This window comes from Rousettus aegyptiacus, unplaced genomic scaffold (genome assembly GCF_014176215.1).
Source record: "Rousettus aegyptiacus isolate mRouAeg1 unplaced genomic scaffold, mRouAeg1.p scaffold_m13_p_15, whole genome shotgun sequence".
NCBI lineage: Eukaryota > Metazoa > Chordata > Mammalia > Chiroptera > Pteropodidae > Rousettus > Rousettus aegyptiacus.
In genome coordinates, this window is record NW_023416290.1 from 22,698,878 (window position 1) to 22,718,973 (window position 20,096).

The 20,096-nt window shown below is 33.1% G+C and overlaps 1 protein-coding gene across 9 annotated transcripts in view; it reads right to left on the reverse strand.

Annotated features, from left to right (window-relative positions):
• Positions 1 to 20,096, reverse strand: part of SNTG1 (syntrophin gamma 1) — a 746,957-nt gene that overhangs the window by 705,762 nt on the left and 21,099 nt on the right. For 5 of the 9 annotated variants that reach the window (XM_036232864.1, XM_036232853.1, XM_036232856.1 and 2 more), the window contains exon 2: positions 14,813 to 14,979. The gene's annotated coding sequence lies outside the window, so the exon portion shown is untranslated. The remainder of the gene's footprint in view (positions 1 to 14,812; positions 14,980 to 20,096) is intronic. The other 4 variants (XM_036232861.1, XM_036232854.1, XM_036232858.1 and 1 more) reach the window with 1 other exon arrangement.

Sequence of the window (20,096 nt, forward strand, 5' to 3'; positions counted from 1 at the left end):
TCAACCAGACTTAAAGTTCACCCAACCCCTGCCAATCATCCCAGGATCAGTCTAAATGTTGCCTTAAATCATGATACAACATAATAATTTGATCAAAATAAATAATAAAAGTAAGATATAGCCTTGTTAGACTTCAGTAGTATACCAGACCCAAAAAACAAACAAACGAACGAACAAACAAAAAACAGAAATAGGCTTGAGTTTTATCAAAAAGCAACATGTATTGGTATATGCATCAGCAGCAGTATTTAGAGTGTGGTTGAGGAGGTGAATGGGGAAAAAATAGCTACTTTTAAGTTCTGTAAACTTAGAATTTATACTTTTGTGTCATTATTGTCTTTAACATGACTCTATGTCATAAATGTAGTTTGAAAAATCAACTGAATTAAAATGAATTTATTATTGAGAATTTTCTTAAATTTTATAATTCTCCATAAAGTGATTTATGAATCCTATGGTGAAAGAAATTCAAGCTCACTGTATTAATGCCTCACTCTGAGTTTTTATTTACAATCATATTCAATCATATTCATAATTATTCAAAAGAAGTAAATTTGAAACATAGACTAATCCTCCTAAAAAATTAGTTCAACTTATTAAAAATTAAACATAACAGAATATTTTAATTGGTTTAAACAGTACATACACAAGCTATCGATATATTAGTTACCTTGACCTGGATATGCTATCACCTAATTTTTTTTCTCATTTTGTCTCTAATCCATTTTACACACTAGTCTTAAATCAATACTTCCAAAGCTCAGAAATGTTCACTCTCCATCCCTTCTTCTAAGACTTTATTTGGTATTTAAGCCCTTCAAGTTTTAGATGCAGCCTTGTTTTTATACTCTTCCCACATCAATATTGACATTTGTCTTGAGTAAACACCAAACCAATGGAAAGATTCATTATTATCCTTAATTGTATCCTGAATGGCCTTGCCTTCCAGTTTTCTGGAACACTAGAACACACTATGTATAAATGTGACTTAAATGAGTGAAACTAATGTTTTCTCATCTGCCTGGGAAGTTTTCTCATCAAATTATTCTTTGAAATCTAGTTTAAGTATCACCCTCATCATGAAGCTGCATTTGATCTCTCCAATTTCATATTGTCACCTCTGAATAAAGAAGACACCTTCTGCTCATAGTAACCTGGAGACTTTTCCGTTAAGTCCTTTCAGGGGGAGGATCATATCTGATATATTTTACATCCTTTTAGTACCTCATCTCATCCAGTAATCTTTCCATTTCAGATACTTGTGAAAATTCAGGTACTAAAAGATTAACTCAAAGTCAGGCACTGAGCTGACCTGCTGGGAAAAAAAATGTTTTTGAATATCTTCTTTACTGTTAGCACCCAAGTCATAAGAAACAAAAGTAAAAGAATTAAAATATGTTGTTTAAGTCAGGATGCTCTGGACAATCAGAATAATAAGATATAGTTTAAGCTGTTAGGTGGAAAAAAGGGACTAATTCCTCCTACCTTTGCCTTTTATTCAATTTAGGCTATCACCTGGATTGTATGATGCCCAACCATACAGGGGAGGGCAAACTGCTTTACTGAGTCCTCTGATTCAAATGCCAACATCACCTCAAAATACCTTCATAACCTACAAAACATATTTAATCTGCACATCCTATAGCATTCAAGTTTACACATAAAATTAACCATCACACTTATCCTTAAGACAAAATATAGCATGACTAGCAGGAGGGACAGGATGTTGAAATTGCATAAGCTGACTAACATATAGTATTTGAAGCATATGCCAAATCATCATATTCAATGATGTATGTGGGCAGTAGCTTTGGACATGGAGAAATTATAAGAACAGAAAACATATTCATTCTTCTCTGCCAAAATCTTTGCTCACTTGCAAAATGTATATACAAACATAAAAGATATATTGAGTAGTTGCCTTTATATTTCGTTGCAGAAAAAAAAAAAAAAAAGAATTCCCATCAGATACATCAGATAGAAAGGAAACATATTTTGGCCTGCAAGATGATAGAGCAGTTTTTTGATGCCTTGCAGGTAAGGAGAGAACAAAGAATGGAGAGGAGAGTACCCTTACCGTTGTATCTAAATAAACAAGCATACACTCATTTCTTGGGTACAGTGAAGGAGAGGCTAGGAAAACAGATTATTCTGATAATCATTATCTTAAATTATAAATGTCAATAGTATGACATACATGTTCATAACATATTATTTTCTTTAAAACTTTTTGTTAAATGCAAGCCTAGTAATTAATTCTCCTTAATTGAATTTTTGTTGCTTTATTCTCATTTTCAGTAATAATTAACACATACCAATTCTCACTGCAGATGAAAGAGATATTTCAGAAAAAGGGCTGAACTCAGAATACTCAGCACTGTAATGGCAAAGATAGATTCCGAAAAAGCTAAAGATTATATTTTCTGAACTCCCCGCCCCCAAATCAACCCAGTAGAACTTAAACTTGGTCTATATTATAATAAATTAGAGAAACTTGAAAACAACAACAACAAAAAAAACTGAAAGTGAAGATTTTAGTAAATGAAAAATTTTCATTATCATATATGTATTGAGCGAATTTGTATACCAAAGTGGGAAGTAAACTAATATAGAAAACTTCATTGGTTCATATTAATGAAAGTAGGTTTTATGATAGATTAAATAAGATATAATCAATGACTATGTTGCATGATGACAAACACCATAGTGTGAAAGACTATAAGCTTCCTGAAGATAGGGGCTTGACATTTTGGTGAAAGTATAAAATAATTATCAAAGGCACAGGATCCAAAGCCAGACAGGCATTGTTCAAAGGCTTGCTTTGCCACTTTATTAGCCATGTGACTTCTGGTAAGTCATTTAACATTTCTGTGAGTCAGTCTATTTATCTGTGAAATAAAAATAAGAGCAGGTCCAGCTGTGTAAGTTTAATATGCACTTGGAGCAACTCTAGCCAATACTGAGTGTGTAGAAGATATAAGCTTGTATTATTATTCATGGTATTGTATAGTGCACTGCTCTTTAAATAATAAATAAAACACATATATTTGTAGACATTGTTTAAAAGAAGATTGAAAAATATTGTTGGAAAATTCATGATATGATATGAAATTTACATAAACTGTAATACAACTGCTAGCCCTGCAGGATAGTCATACAACAAATATTTATTGAGAATTTATGTGTTACACACACACACAGTTGTACACACAAAATCTGACTATAAAATAAAGGATTTAATAAGCCATACTTTTGCCTATCACATATTAAGTATTATTGAAATAAAAGCAAAATAAAAAATTATTTTTAGAGGCAAAATCTATGTTTTAGTAAAAAGGACTAAAATAAACATAGACTGGTTTAAACAAAAAGAATAATAATAGGAACTGATACATCTAAAGTACTTACTATATTTCAAGTGCAAATCTACAATGTACAACAGCTCTGTGAACTAAGAACTGTGTATATCTTTTTTACAAATAGAAAACTGAGACAAAGAAGCAACTGGACCAAAAATTCAAACCCGACTAGTCAGACTCCAAAGTCTTATTTTCTGTTCCACTATTTTCCTAATAGAGGCAAGAAAAATAGAAAGACTGTTAGAGATCTGAAGAAGTAAAAATTAAATCAGAAGTAGAAACCAAATATATTATAGATACAAATATTACATTCTAAAAATACTGGGGAAAAAAACACAATCCAGATAGTACACAAAAATTTAAATAAGTCAATGAAGAGGAGGGAAATGAATGCCTGACATAAAAGTTTGAAACAGCAAAAAACAAATTGATTAAATTTAACATTTATGTAAATAAAATAAAGGGCAAAATGAAAGATGATAAAGTAACTCAACACAAAGTTTAAAAAAGTGAATAAAAATAAAAATAAAATGTAGGATAGAAAGATAAAAGGAGTTGTACTTATTTTTGCTATTTTCATTTAAAAATTCTGTTATCTAAAAATGGAATCCTTCTGGTGGAGGTAGGGAGCATCGACTAATCAAGATACATGACAAACCCACCTTAAGAAAATGCATAGAAGTCAAGTATCTGATTATCTAAATTTCAAACTTCTATAAAGATCATTATCCTGGTGTCTAGTACTCTGTTGAGCTACCATTGATAAATTATACATTTTCTGAATGCATTCTCTGTTCATGTGAGTAAGCATGAAAATCAGAGCAAGATGTTCTTGGGAAGAAAACAAACTTGATTAACAACTTGAATAAAGAGCAAGTTGTTATATTGGCAAATATATCCAGGTCTCAATCACTATATTCATATTCATATGTTCATGAAAAAAGGAATATAAAAAAGGCAATTGAATTTCACCATCATCAGGAATATCATCATCATCATCATCATCATCATCATCTTCACCACCTATTTAATAATGTCTCACTCTTTGTAACTAGATCTGTTACAATCTGCAGCAGAAAAACTACATCCTTACAGCTAACTATGTGTAGCTTGTCATCATTTCCTTGATGCAAATCTACCTCTCCCTCAGGTGTAAAAAATATTCAAGGCATATACTGCTAAAAATAGCAAACCTATGCCATTTTAACATATTAGGAATAGCAGTCAATACCTCAGGTAAAGAATTCTATTAGCAGTGAGGGAGATATTCTTTACTTCAAGTTTTTAATTTCCTAGGATTATAATAAAAAGCATAGACATTCAACAACAACAAAAAAGGTTTGTGATACTGGGCTTCATTTCGCACACACATACAAAAAATAATATTTGTTTAGTGTTTCTTATTTTAACTGAAAATAAAGGTCAAAAATTTCAGGTCTTATCTGTTCCATGTGCAATTAATAATTTCAGCTTTCTTCAGTGAATACTGTACATATAAACTCTATATTGAATGGTGGCACTAATTTGTCTGGGTAATACTTTATGTACCATAAATGACTATAATATAGAATAAATAAAATGTATAAAGGTTCAGGCCTTTTGAGCCACGCTTCTCTTGCTCAGGCCCGCTTCCATGTCTGGAAGTGTACTTTCCCTTATAATAAAGCTTTTCTTTTCTGTTGTAAAAAAAAATGTATAAATCTTCAAAATTATACTGAATATAAACCTATTTATCTTGGAGATGCCTAAGATAATTTTGAGAACTTGATTGTATCAAGGACTTCATCAAACTAGGTAAATCAAAAGGGAAAAAAGGAAAAGAAAATAAAAAATATGGTACAACCAAAAAGGGAGGAGCATAATTTGTTTCAACAAACGAAATTGAGCATCTTCCTTATGCCAGGATTGTGGGATTGTGCTAGGGTTGAAGATTGCAGAAGTGAGTAGAACGTACCTGTACCAGAGGTTTGCCACCTTGTAAGAAAGACCAAACCCATAGTAACTAAGTGTATTAGTCAGGGTTCTTCAGAGAAACAGAACCAATAGAATGTTCTGTGCTGTGCATGCACGTGTACATGAGCGTGCGTGTGTGTGTGTGTGTGTGTGTGTGTGCGCATGCATGTGTGTACAGAGAATGAGAGAGAGAGAGCTTGCAGAGTCTGGCAAGTCTAGAATTTGCAGGGTGGGCTGCCAGGCCAGTGTCCCAGCTGATGTGGCTGTTGGAATCTAAAAGCAGTTGTCTGGCAAATTTTCCTATTGCTTAGTGAGGCTGGGTTTTTTTTATTAAGGTCCTCAAACAATTGGATGAGATGCAGCCACACTATCTATAGAGGGCAGGCTGCTTTATTCAATGTCTACTGATTTAAATATTAATCTCATCTAAAAATACTTTTACAGAGAATTAAGAATAATGTTTGACCAATTATCTGGGCATTTTTATCTTGACACATAAAATGAATGATCACACTAAAGATCTACTATGAACAAGTACTGTGATATGTGTAAAATATATGTTAAAATATATTGAATGTGTATTAAGTTAAAAATAATTTGTGAAAATTTAATAGATTTGATTCAAATCATTTTTCTCAAATTGAGCTTTAGCAATAAGTTAAAAAATTAAACAAAATTTTTGGGGAGACAAAGCAAAATTCTTTCTCAATTGAAAAGATTTACCAAGGCATGTTTTGTCACGTTAGCCATAGGAAACAGAAGAAAATGAAGTCTCTGCAAGGTCTTGTTTTTAACTGGTTTTAGAACTCACTAAAATAAACTGGGAACTATTTATAGTATTGCTTCTTGGATTTGAGCTCAAATAGTCATCAGAAGGTAAAATACAAGGATCAGTAGCTTATAGTAAATGTAACTTAACCTATAAGCTCTTAAGTCTCCCGGTCTTGTTAGTGTGGCTTTGTGTGGTAGGTGTCCAGTGGCATAGTCCCAGCCTGTGCCCCTTTGGGGCCATCTGTTAAGATCCATCAGGCAATCCACAGATGCTGAGCTTATAGTTTTCTCAAAAGGCCACACCAGAAACCAAGGCCAGCTGCCACCAATGTGAACCTTGGAGCTGCTCAGCAAGGGGCACCTGGCTAAGTGAGGACACACCTGTATGTGGCTCAGGTAGAGATGCAAGTTGAAGAGGCAGAGTTTCAGGGAATCCTCTGGGTGGAGCAACCTCTGTTGTCCAATTTAGTGATTTCTCCTCTATGGTGGCGCTGCTTCCACACACTGGGAAGGGGAAGGGGAAGGGCACAACAGAGGAACAATGGATACTGCTGGCACTCCTATACAGAGTGAGTCTCACCTTGGCCTTCACTCTGACAACTCAGCATTCCCTTGTAAGTCCCCGGTGACCCCTGCACAGATGAACCAGCACTAGTGCTCAGAACGAGCAGGTCTGTCACAGCAAAAGTGCACTCACGGACAGGGCCCCTTTAAGAGGCATCTGCAGCTGCCGGCTGCCACTGCAGCACCCTCCATCGCACTCTGCTGCTTGGGACCGGACCACCTTGATTTTTGTCCTGTCCTACCTTCTGCTGGTGCGGGGTGATTTCTTAGTTCTCTCCCTAGTTGTATGGCTCGTTCATCTGGATTCCAGGTGATTTTCCTTGCTGTTTGCTCCTTGTTTCTGTCACAACTTTGATTTGGCTGCCAGAGCCAAATCAAACAGAGGCTCTATCACCTGCACTATTTTTTTTCCCAATAGATCATTTTCTTATAAAAAAATTTTCCATATATCATAAAATATCTGTAATGTGATTTAATAATTACTAATATAGAGAGAATGTGTCCCTCTTATTTTTAGTAATTAAGAAATAGTGAAACAAACAATTCGGAGCTAGTTAAATTTTCATATTGCAAGTAGAATCATATTTTTCACATCAATTAAAAGATCAAAAAGCTTGCTATTGGATGCTTAGTAACACATTTTTAAAAATGAGATAATTTAAGCGCTGATTGAAGTTATATTTTAACTTTTATGAAGGCTATAATCTCTGCTTTGCAGACCCAAAATGGGGAAATATTTCTCTAATAAGAAGCATCACCTTTCTACTCCATGACCAGTAATGATTCACCAGTGTTTGCACCCTTCACTGTTATCCCCTAAGAATGATCTTAATTAGGTTTCGCAGTAGTAAATTTTTAGTGCAGGAAAAAAAAAAAAAAAAAACATTAAAAAGCAAATCACCACTGGAGTTATAGGATTGCTTTCATAGATGTGCGTATATCTTTAAATGGACATCATCTCTCCCCCATCCCATTAGCTGTGCAGACTTCTGCATTGCCGGTTTGCCTTTAGTTTGGTCCCACAATGATATTAAGTACTGATTTATGATGTTTTATGCAGTGCGCAGGCCCTCTTGCTGGCAACGGTGTCTGTCTTGGAACTTAGCAATTGGCTTCTCATTTACTTTCCTTTCATGGTTTCCCAAGGTGTTTGAAATCTTGACCTCTTATTAAAATCAGTTAAATCTTTAATTGTGGAAGTTCAGCATTAGACATAGGTTATGAGATATTTTTTTAAAGGCAAAATTTCTAATATCATGCTCCCTAAGTTCTATGTTATCTATGTAAACTTAAAGCCACCATCTCCCCTTTCAGCTAACTCTTCAAAATCTGACCAAAGTGAATAAAAGGTTAAGTAACCTTCTTAGACTCTACTGATATTTCACTTTTTATTTGTATCTTGTTATCTGTGGTAAAAGTAACTGCAGGAACTTTTTCTTCTGAAAAATATTGTTTCCTGCTAGCCTAGCCTACTCTCGCCAGACATTCTCCTCACCTGACACTCCCTCCCATGTATGGAGATGTACAAACTCATGACACTCCCACCCTCCTACCTATGGCTAAGCCAACTCTAATTGCTGAAAACTATTTCATAGTTTTAAGCAATAATAAAGGAAAAGAACATGAAGATAAATGACAACCATAATTAGTAACATTCACACAGGAGAGCCATAACTAAAATGAACTCAGAAAAATTGCATTTCGCTTATTCACTGTTCCTATTCTTACTTAGAAAATATCTCTGTCTCCTAGAAAGTATAAGAATGAGACAATCTACATGACTTTTCACAAGACCCACATGAAACACCAGTTAGGGTTGCAGAAGCATTGTTTTTGTGTAGTTCTATTAGAATATGATATTGATTGCACTATTTCAGTGTAAGCTTTAGAGGGTGCTGCATGTAAAATACTTGAATTAGCAGTTGTTTGTCTAAGATATTATTTACCTCATTTCTTGAGGTCCCATTTTTATATATGTGTATGGAGACAAACATGAGTAACAATCTTCTCCGAGCTACCCTGTGTTGTGCGTTGCCCTGGGTTATACATGGATCATCTCATTTCATTGCCACACCAGCCTTAGTACCCATGATAGTTTTAATACAGGTTGAAGAATTTTTCTAGGATTCAATTTACAAAGTAATAAAAGAAAGTGGGAGGTATACGATTATTTGGAAAGATCAGTCTTTGCAATTCAGGTAATTCAATCAAAGGACATAGTTTGTTTTCTTTTTTATTTTAGGTTTTTGCCTTAATTACACAAATTATATCAATGAGGTCCTTTAAGTCACTGGTTGTACAAAGTATTTTTGCTTAAACTGCTAACTGTACATGTACGAATAAGCAAAAATTCTGCCTATAAAATATAAAATGAAACAGACAAAAATTTTAAATCACATTTTCTTTATATCAATGGTTCTTGTTAAATAAATAGCAACTGATACATGTAGCACTGCAAAATAGTTCTTTGATGAGAAAATCTCTCCAGCTGTACAAAAGAAAATTTGGCATAGAAAAATATGTGTCAATCAAAAGAAAGCAGAAGAAAACTAACATTGAAAATGAGATGATATATATGGGTCCTAAAGTTATTTTGCCAAGGGCTTAGGAATCAAGGCCAAGTGTCTCTCTGAACTTACCAGCCTCATGGGAGGCAAGCCTGAGGAAAGCTCATAAATGGCATCCATCTCCATAATAAAATAGTAACAAATTTTGGAGTCTTCAACATGTGTGGCGAATCTGCTCAGCAGTGTGGGTGACCACATTGGTTCTGCAGTATTTCAACATTTTATCTTGGTCTTTTTTAGAAGAGAGTGGTACCAATGGGAATTAAAAACATTTTTAAGCAGAAAATCCACTATAGTCTAAATACTACTAAGTAGTTGGTAAAAATAAATCATATTAATAAATCATATCCATTTCTCATTAAAGATAAGTAAGTGATAAAAAGATTCTGGATTTGTTTTTGCCAGTCGATTTGTAATTATGAGAGCTTTACTTATTGCTTGTGTGTTTTAACTTTCAAAAGTGGTTGAAAGCTACTGAGCTTCAACTGTGTGTGAGCAGCTTTACTTCTCCTTATCCATTGTGACAACAGGCACACAGAGCTAAATGTTAAACATGTTTGACATTGAATCATGATCCAGTAAAGGTGGGGATGTTGCTGAAAACGGATATCCCTTTGCTGCATTAATATATTCTAATGAAATCAATTTAAGTTTCAAAACTAGTTTAATTAGCTAAAAGAAAAAAACTTATTGTCCAATCTGTACCTACAATAAATTTATGAAATCACCGAACATACATTAAAATACATTAAACAAAGTTGTTGATCTTAAAGGGAAATTTTGTATGCCAAATATTCTGGTTGAGAGCATTTTCACTCATGTCGTGTATATTATGAACTTTTAAGAAACAAAAATACAAAAGATACCTAATATTACAATGATGCCAAGTATAATTATTCTTTTCAGGTTCATGGAAACACTTCAAATTTGTTCACATTTTAGAAGTCATTAATAACCTTGTCAATTATAGAAATGCCAGTTAATACACACTTCTGCTAAATAGAATGCTGGATAAATGATCATTTACAATATATAGATCTGCAATAACTAAAAATATTGCAGCTTTCTGGGGTTTTTTTAAGCAATCAATAAGAAATATATTACTTAAAGTAATATTCCATACTAAGAAGTCAGTAGGCTTTTGTCTTTTTTTCTAAGGAAATAGAAAACCTTCATGGAAACAATTTTGTCTTTCTGAGAAATACTCTGAAATTATAATAATAAAAATAAGCATTGTCATTTATTATCTGGCTCAATATTTCATTATGAAGATGATTTCGATTTAACAAAGGGGTCTGTCATGTAAAATTATAAGAAAATGGCACATTTTATTAAATCCATAAATTAAAAATGAAAAGAAAGAGAAAATACACATTAGAATTATTTCAAATTTCCTTTTGGCTCTGTTTTTTCTCTATAAAAATTTAATGCAGAATTAAGGTAATATAAACTGGATCACCTTTCTCCTTCTAAATATCAGCATTTATAAATTGGCTTTAATGTATAATATTTACTAAACATTACAGCCTAAAATAATTTCTGAGAAATCTGTAAGTGACTTTTATGTTTAATATATAATTAGTACTCAAGTATACGAACCGTTTAGCTATTTGACATCTCTCTTAATGTGGTCTACTAATTTAATGACTATATTTTAATACAATAGCATTTATTTAAGTTTTACTTTCTGGTCATGTGGGATTTCCTCTCTGTTTAGGTTTCTTTTAAAAATTATCCATCTAGTTACCAGTAGTAAAGGAGACAAAGATCAAATGAAAATAGATGTTAAATTATTACAACTATTTCTATGCAAAAACACTCTCATAACACTTATAATCATATTTTCTACATCTACATCATGATTGTAACAGAAAATATAACATAATTTCAATTCTTAACTTTCTTCATTAAAGAAATATAGTAAAAATACATTCTAAGACTTGTAGTTGTTTATTTTTTAATAACAGAGAATTTTTTATTAAAATGTAATAAAAGTGCCTGTAAAATAAGTAATGAGGAGAAAATAGCAAATGATAGTTGTTACATAAAATAATTTCATAATTTTCTTACACAATGCTATAATATTCCTTTTTTCAGAAATTTGATTTTCTAAGAAATTAACTGAGTTTCCACAAAATTGGATTTGTTTTTCTGAGATAGGCCATGTTTTCCTTCACTCTGTGGGAGACCTGGCTTCAACCATAACAACAGTAATGACTCTGTAAGCCTTTAAATTTTTCAAGGTGGTTTCCAGTGTCTAAAGTAATTTAATTTTCATCATACCCTAGAAAGATAGCAAAATAGATATTGTCTACATTTTCTCTGTATTTATGTACCATTAAAAATAAATAATATAAGAGTGGTATCTTCTGTTCTCTCCTTTAGATCTCTCCCCACCATCTCTACACATTTTGTCCTGCTAGGACACTGACCTATGTGATTACACCACCAGTCTCTCATAATCTCTAGCTTCCAGGTTTGTCTGGCCAGTAGGTAGCATCAACAGAAGATAGAAGGAAGGGAGGGAAAAGAATGACAACAGGGCATTAATACTCTGGTTCTCTCCCAGAGGTCTCCTCAGAATGACTGAATCCCTAGAAGAGGCTTCAATCCCTGCTAGCATGTCTGATGTCCCCACGGATGAGGAGTGGTGACACATTGGTTATTAATCTCTTTAAGTGTAAAATCCCCTAATTTGACATTTTATTTGTTTCCTACTGGGACCCTGACAGATACATTCTTCTTTGCTGGTTTCTCCTACTCTATCCTCCCTCTAAATATTGGAGTTCTTCAGGATCATTCCTAGCCTTTCATCTAGTTGGCTCCCTTGACGGTCTCATCCACTCTCATGAATATAAATTTCATCTATAACCTAGTGACTTTGAAATGCATATATCCAATTCAGATTCCTCTGAACTCCAGACTCAAATATCCACCTGTTTATAGATATCTCCATCTGGAAGGCAATAATTTTATCAACATGAACATTTCTGATACCAAATACTTGGTTTTCACCTATCTCACCATCCAAAACTTGTTCCTAACCAAATTATCTCCATTTTAGTAAATTGAGCCCACCCAGTTAGTTGGTTAAATAAAGCCCCAGAAGCTTCTCTTTGATTCATTCTTTATTATCATCCATCAAATCAAATTTATTAACAAGTCCTACAAATTAAACTTAGTAACACATTCAAAATGTCCAAACATGTTTTATGACCCTAGTCCAAGTTACATAATGTGTGGCCTTAAAAACTACACTGACATCAAACTGTGCCTCATTCTATCACTTCCCCCTCCCAGATCAGGCATTCCTTAGTAGTCATAGATAAAAGCAACAACAATAACAAAAGGTATATTATGACACTTAGTTGCCTAACTCTCCACCTTATTCTAAACTATAGTCCCTCATTCCTAAACTCCAGTCTGCTTTAATTGTTATCAGGCCAAAGATCTTTCCCATTTCCACAACTATGTGTAAATTGTTTCTCCTATGTAGAATGCCTTTCCCAAACTGGCTACTTCTTTTCCATTCTCACCCAAAAAAAGGTCTTCTCCTTCCACATTCTCATTGGACAATTGCACTATTTAATACAACTGCGCCAAAATAGATACAATAGAATTTCGCATGATCTGGTTAATGTCCTTCCTCAGAAACTCTGTGAAAAGAGGGGCTAGGTCTGTTATGTGTATTTTATATTTCATGTATATACTTACTGGTGACTACGCTTGCTACTCTCCATGTTCAGGTATTATCTAAAGAAGTTAAATGGACATTAATAAAGATTTGTACTTTCTAAAAATAGTGTTGCCACTTCCTGGTTATGTGACCATGGCCAGAATATTCTCTCCCTATGCTTCAGTGATATCAAAGCAAAATGGGTTAATTATATCTGCCCCTCTAGTGTTAGAGGACTCATTTAGATATTTTATTTAAAACCTAGATATAGTAAGCATTTAGTTATGACTTTTTTTTTTGTGAGCTCACTGATTATTTATTTTTTCTTTCACTGGTAAAATATCACCCGTTTCATCTTTGAAGTATTTACTATAGCATAATAGTATGATGAATTAGATGTCAGCAAACCCAATTTCTATTCTTACTTTGACTATTAATTAGCTGTGTAATATTGGAGTAAAGATATAATTTTTCTTGGTCCCAACTTCACTTTCCCCAAAAATGAAACTGTTGGAATAGATAAATTTCATATTACCTAAAATTCCTAAGATTTTAAGAGTTTTATGAATAACTAAAGAAACAAAATAGCTTTGGTATTGTGTAAAGAGCAGATTATATCTTTTTTTAATTTAAAAAAATTACAGTGTGAGCAATTTGCAAGGGGAGAAATGCAGTTTCAAAACAATGACAATATTTTTTGGAATTCTGTGAAAAATTCACATCTCAGAGCTTTGAGAAATTAAGAAAGCCTGGGAAGCATTTGGTATAACCCAATTCGGCAGATGGCAAAGGTGCAAACTGACATATTTTCTACATGCCATTCAAAACCAAATGCACAGACATTTGCTACATAATCAAGTTTATCATTCTGAGAAAGAAAAGAGCCTTTTTATGAAAAATATTCTGATGTATTAATAAGCTGTCTCTTACTTATTGGTAAAGACTTCCTTATTTTATATGAAAAGAAAAAAAAGGAATAGCCTAAATATTGGTGCAAGAAAAAACTACAAGAGGAATAGCATAAACAATGCAAATTATACTTTTTCAAAAAACTTTACAATTATAATTAAAACTGGAAATAAATAGTTTATTTTATTAATCATGTGCCACAGGACATTTGATTATATTTAACTTTAGTTTTAATAGAAGTTAAGCAGCTAACACTTAAGATTTACTTAGAGAGGAATAGTCATAAGTATCCAGTGGAACTAGTTATTCTCTGGACTTTCCTTTAAGGTCAAAATGTTCCAATAGTAACTGAAACTTGTTTGAGAATTTCAACCAATAATAATTATCTCCATAAAAACATTAGAATAAGATAGTTCGATTAACTCAAAAGTGTGTATTAACAAGTACTCCATCATGCTTTTGGAAATATAGCATTCTTAGGCCATACAAGTTCCCAATCTACCTTACATGATAGATAAAAAGCATTACATTCTTTTTTGTGTTGTTTTATATTTTTAAAGCTGCATGTTTGTCCCAACTTATATGGATTCACACAATTCAAAATAATTAAATAACAATTAAGATCTCATGAGGTGAGCTTCATGCCCATAAGAAAAGAAAAACAGTGGTCTTCTCTTAACAAGATTAGTGAATTATAGATTAAGCATAAGGGTTGATTATATTTAATACAACAAACAATGATTGAGTATTCATTTTTAATTTGCAATTGAGCTGTAAATCACCCTTGTTGTGTATGGAGTTTTTTCCCCCCATGATGACATTGATTCTCGATTCTTGATCTATGTTCCTATAAATGTGTACAACCGTTTTAAATAGTTCATTAGAAACTGGTGATCAGCATCTCAGCTGTCTTCCTCTCCAACCACAAACCAACTACCAGTCTTGTTTTAGAAAAGAGCTACTTCTAGAATCACCAAGCCTGGGGACAGCATGGTTTAAAACATTAACAGTACCTGGACTGAGAACAAATGCAGACTTTTTTTTTCTATTTGGTCTGAGGAAGGTTTGGAACCAGGAAGTGAAAGCCAATGAGTAAACATCAGTCCACTTACGATGTGAAGATTACAGTTCTCAGAGGCTCTGGACCTTTAAAGGAATGGTGGCACAGCTCTTGGAGGACCTAAGAAGGAAATATAAAAAGATGGATTGGTCTCCTCTATATTCTAAACCAGAGAGTACTGAAGAATCTGTAAAGCAATTGGAGAGAATGACTTCTTCCCATTGCTTCACCAAAATACTGACCACCTTCTGGTCCAGAGGAACTCCTTCATTTTCATTGGTTTTGCTTAATAGAGGGCTAAGCTTTAAGTGTCAATCATGAATTGCAAAGAAAAATAAGAATCTAGAGAGAGGAAAAAAATATGTGTCAGAACTGAGCCCCTACAAAAATTTGGCACTAGAATAATATCAAATAAGAATTGAGATGCATGAGACAAGGAGAGAATAACTGCTGAAATAATTTGAAAAGGGCATTAAGATTTTTAAAATTATCATACAGTAAATGCCAAAATAATAATAAATAAAATATAGACTGATAATATAACCACTTAATATATTTTAGAACTAATATGAAATTAATGTTTTCTTTACAAATTTTTAAAAATGTCATCAATAAAATTAATGTGATAACAAAAACTAAGCATTTAAACTTAATGGTTGCTTAACAAATATTTATTGAAATAAAATGAAAGTAGAAATAAAATTCAAGTGCAAATATCAATTGATGCTAAAGTTCATTTTTCTAAGAGAGACCAATTTTATAAATTTATTATTGTTTTTAAGGTTTTTTTTTTTTATTTTGGCTTATTTTATGTTATGTATTTGGTTGCTCTTTTTCTTTTTTAAAACAAAATTCAAAGAAGAGATGCTCTCAGCCTACTGGACCTGAAATATTCTCAGATTACCCCAAAAGGCCTGTGTTTAGAATTTCTTTTGAAGCTCAATGGTCTTTGGGAGAATAGAACAACTGAGGATGAGCCTTTCTAATAGATAGATAGATAGATAGATAGATCAATCAATCAAATAGAATAGAATAGGTAAGCATAGAACATACTAAAAAAAGAGAATAATTATTCAGTCCAGTTACTTGCAAGCCTATTGACTGATAGCTTGAGTCAAAGCCAACTCTAAAGACATATGACATGAATTTAACATACAAAAAATAAAATGTAGTACATTGTTTTTTATTAAATGAGCATTTACTGTGCATCTACTAAGTAGTCATGGGCAAGGGGCTATTAAAAAGATCACATGGTGCTCTATCATTTAGTTAAGCTATTAATTGACATCTGACTATAAACAGATAATTTACAGATGAGATCATAATGTTTGAAAAATGTTGAAGAGATTCGAAAATTTACTAGTAATGATAGAAATTTAAATTCAAATGCCAACATTTTAATTTTCATACAACAGAATGAGAAAATTAACAAGTGAACCATGCCAACGTTTATCTAGCATGTGATAAAATGAATACTATCATGCACCAATGGAAAAAGAACAAATTCAAAGAGCCATTCTGGAAAATAATTTGGCAGTACTTAATGAAATTAAAAATGTAAAAACTTTCTGACCCAGCAAATCCATAAGCCAGTAGAAAAAAATGTGCAGAGTTTATTCCACAATTGTGCATAATATTTGGTAACTGAAAGCAATCTGTGGGTCCATCTCTAGAAGTTAGTATGTAAATACAGTAGATCATTAGAATGGGATACAATGCAGCACTTAGGAGTATTTGAACTAGAGAAACAAATGATGTGGTGATATCTTCACAAACGATTGCTGTAGAAAAAAATAATAAACAGAACAAGATATGTAGCACAAAATCATTTGTATAATTTTAACACACACTAAGTGTATTACATCTTTTATAGGGATATATTCATATTTTAAAAATCTTTCATTTGCATTCTTAATTAACCCCGTACTATCGAGGCTGAACTGAGTAAACTATATCTAGTGGCTTTCTTCCTCCTGGCTTCTACTTAAATGAGGCCAATGAAAGGCACCTGCAGGAAATGGGAAGCTAGAGAAGAGAATTTGAGTTGTTTGTTCTAAAGTCTCCCACTTTTGAAGTCCTTGGAGTGGCTAAATTCCTTTTCAGGAAAACACAGGTACTGGTAGGCAACTCTATCCACATCATCACCTTCCCTAAGATCAGGTGAGTGTTCCCACTCATAACCCTTTGCCCATTCAGGCACCTTCCAATGGGATATACTACATGTTTTGTTGTTTCCCCATATCTTGTCCATGCTTTGTAATATAATCCTTTTATTAAGCTCCCTTCGAATTACCTACTTTCAGTGATCTAGTTTCTTGCTGGGACACTGACTATTAGTAAGTAGTATAATTAATTAAATTCCTGTCATGAAGCCCAAGAAAATAATAGAAGAAAGGGAGAGAGGGAGGAAGAGAATTGGAGGAAAGGAGGAAGGACTATCACTAAATGGCATGCACTGGCACAATAGTATAGCAGTTAATTTGAATCCTGACCATGTAGCCATAATTTTCATTTTCATTTTCAAATGTATATTATAATTGTTATCTACCTTCTAGGATTCTTCTAAAGATTAAATTAGGTATGATATGCAAGGTGCTTAACACATGCTGAGGTGGCATTATTGTTTTGGAACATATCATGGGAAATGACTATATATATATGGTTAAGAAGACAAATGGCCTCAGCTTGTGAAACGGTTTTGCAAATTACACCAAAGAGTTACCATCATGTGTGGGCAGCCAATGGAAATTAGTAGTGAAGCATATGGAAGGATTAGGATTTGTGTTTTAGTAAATAAACCTGAGTATGTTATGGATTTGAAAAGAGTCTGGGGACCAATAAGACTGCTAGCATAGCCATGGAGAGGAGAAGACAAATGCAAAAGTAAATACAAGGCAGAATTTAAGACCAATCGTTGATATGGTATGGAAAAGGAGACAGAGAGATAAAGTCAATGACTATACCAAAATGACTAGCTTGTGGATCTGTTTGGAGTAATGTTTCACAAACAGAGGAAACTGAAATAAGAAGAAAGGGAGGTAGTAAAAGAGAGAGGGAGGGAGTAAGAAGAGAACAAGGAGTCTCAAGAGAGCTGAACAACTCTTTAAAGAGAAATATAAAATTAAGGTTTAAAAAAGTTACACATTGCATTTGGTTGCTACTTTTAATAAGTTTCTTTTCAGCTATAGTTTCTCTTGCCATATATTTGTTGAAAAAACCTGGTCATTTGTCCTAAATGTTCCACATTCTGGATATAGATAAGTAAATCCTAGTGATGTTAACACATTTTTTGTACTCCATATTTCCAGCAAAATGGCAGTTAAACTTAGAACAGCACTTTCCAACAGAAATACAGTATGAGCCACATAGGTTATTTTAAATATCCTAATAGCTATCTTTAAAAAGTACAAAGAAACAAATAAGATTAATTTCAACAGCTTTAGTGAGGCGAATTGTCTTACAACAAACTGCACATATTTAAAGTATAATTTAAAACTACCACCACAATCAAGATACTGAACACTTTACTTGAACCAATTTTGTGTTTTATATTATATTGCCAAACATGTGAATAACGCTTCTACAATTCTCTAAATCTTTAAAAGAAGATTTAGTTCTCTATAAAATCAACTCATACTAAAAACAGGAACATTGTAGCATAAGTGGCTTTGATACCTTCAGCACACTGAATTTTCAAGTTAAATAATATGGGGAACATAAAGAAAATATTCCTTTTATCTAAATCAAATTTTAAATATTTTATAAACACATTAATTTAGTTGACATATTTTTGCCAATTCTGTCCATGGTCCTTACCTATGTACTAAGCCTTTAAATCATATCCATTAGTTTGCAATGAACCCTAGATTCTTGCATTTTGAAATCTACCATTGCTAATGAAGTACACAGGATCCATTTTAATTAGAATTATATTCAGTGGTCATAAACTTTTTTTAGCTTTAGATTTAATTGTTTTTTATTGGCTTTATTTTTTATTATTAATTAGTTCCTTTAAACTGTAAATGCCAAACAAATTTTATTGTCATTCATGTTCATTCAAAAATCACAAATATGGCAGCAGGGCATTTTAAAAAACAGAAAAGGCACAATGTATCTCATGATCCTGTAGGGAAAATGAATGGAGAATTGAGATGAAAATAAAAATTTTAAAGACCACAAATGAGCACATCTACCAGGCTCTCTGGCGAATTGTAGTGTTGGGTTTTGCAGTGGCCAAGGTGTTGGAGCTCTAGCTTACATCTACTGAGCCAAAGCTCAGATTAAAAACAAAGAACTGTGCCAGGTATAAGGGAGAGAAGCCACGGTTGACAAACATACCAATGTGGATGCTTCAAACTTTGGTCCAATGGTTTGCTATCTGTCTTAACCAAGACCGGGAAAGGGGGCACCCACATGAGTTTGGATAGAGCCACCTCTTCTGCTGCAATGATTCTTTATTATCTCAGCTCTCCTTCACATGGGCCCACTTTTTCAGTGACCCAGCATTTTCTACATATAAAAAATCTTCCTAAACATCTCTGTCTAAACACCAAAAAAATTTAAAAAATAAAATAATGGCTTTAAGGGCCCTTAATAAAAGAAATATTATGGGTGTCACCAATGATGTGCTTCAAATTCCTTATTTCATTAGGATGCTCCACAAAAATACTCAGAAGACAATGTCAGAACATTTATGAAAGCCGTAACATGCAAATTCACACACACACACATTCACACACACACACACACACACACCCCTTGTACCTCATTACTCTCTCATTCCAAGTTAGGATTTAGCAAGTCTGAAATAGGGCTAGCCAAACAGTTTCGGGAAGTAAAAAGCTTCCCGAAACTGTTTGGCTAGTTTTATTAAGCAGTAATGTAGATAACTTCTTTTACTCCCTCAGCTTTTATGCTACTGGATAATTTAAAATTTTATTAATGTTCAGTGCGTGTTGGCATTGACTTCTCATGCCTTCTAACAGGAATGCATGATAGTATCTTTTTAAAACATGTTTAAAACTTTTCTCCAAAAGTTCAAAGAAAAGTGATTCCTTTATTTCTGCATTTGTCTCTAGATTTCTTTTCTAATCCTATTAGCAATCCATTTTAAATATACATGCATAAACTTGTTTGAACTATTTGGCTAATTAGGGGTTTCATGGTGAGACCCATGGAATTAGATTTTAAGTCAACTTATTTACCTGTTCAAATAGGATATTCCCACATGCATACAC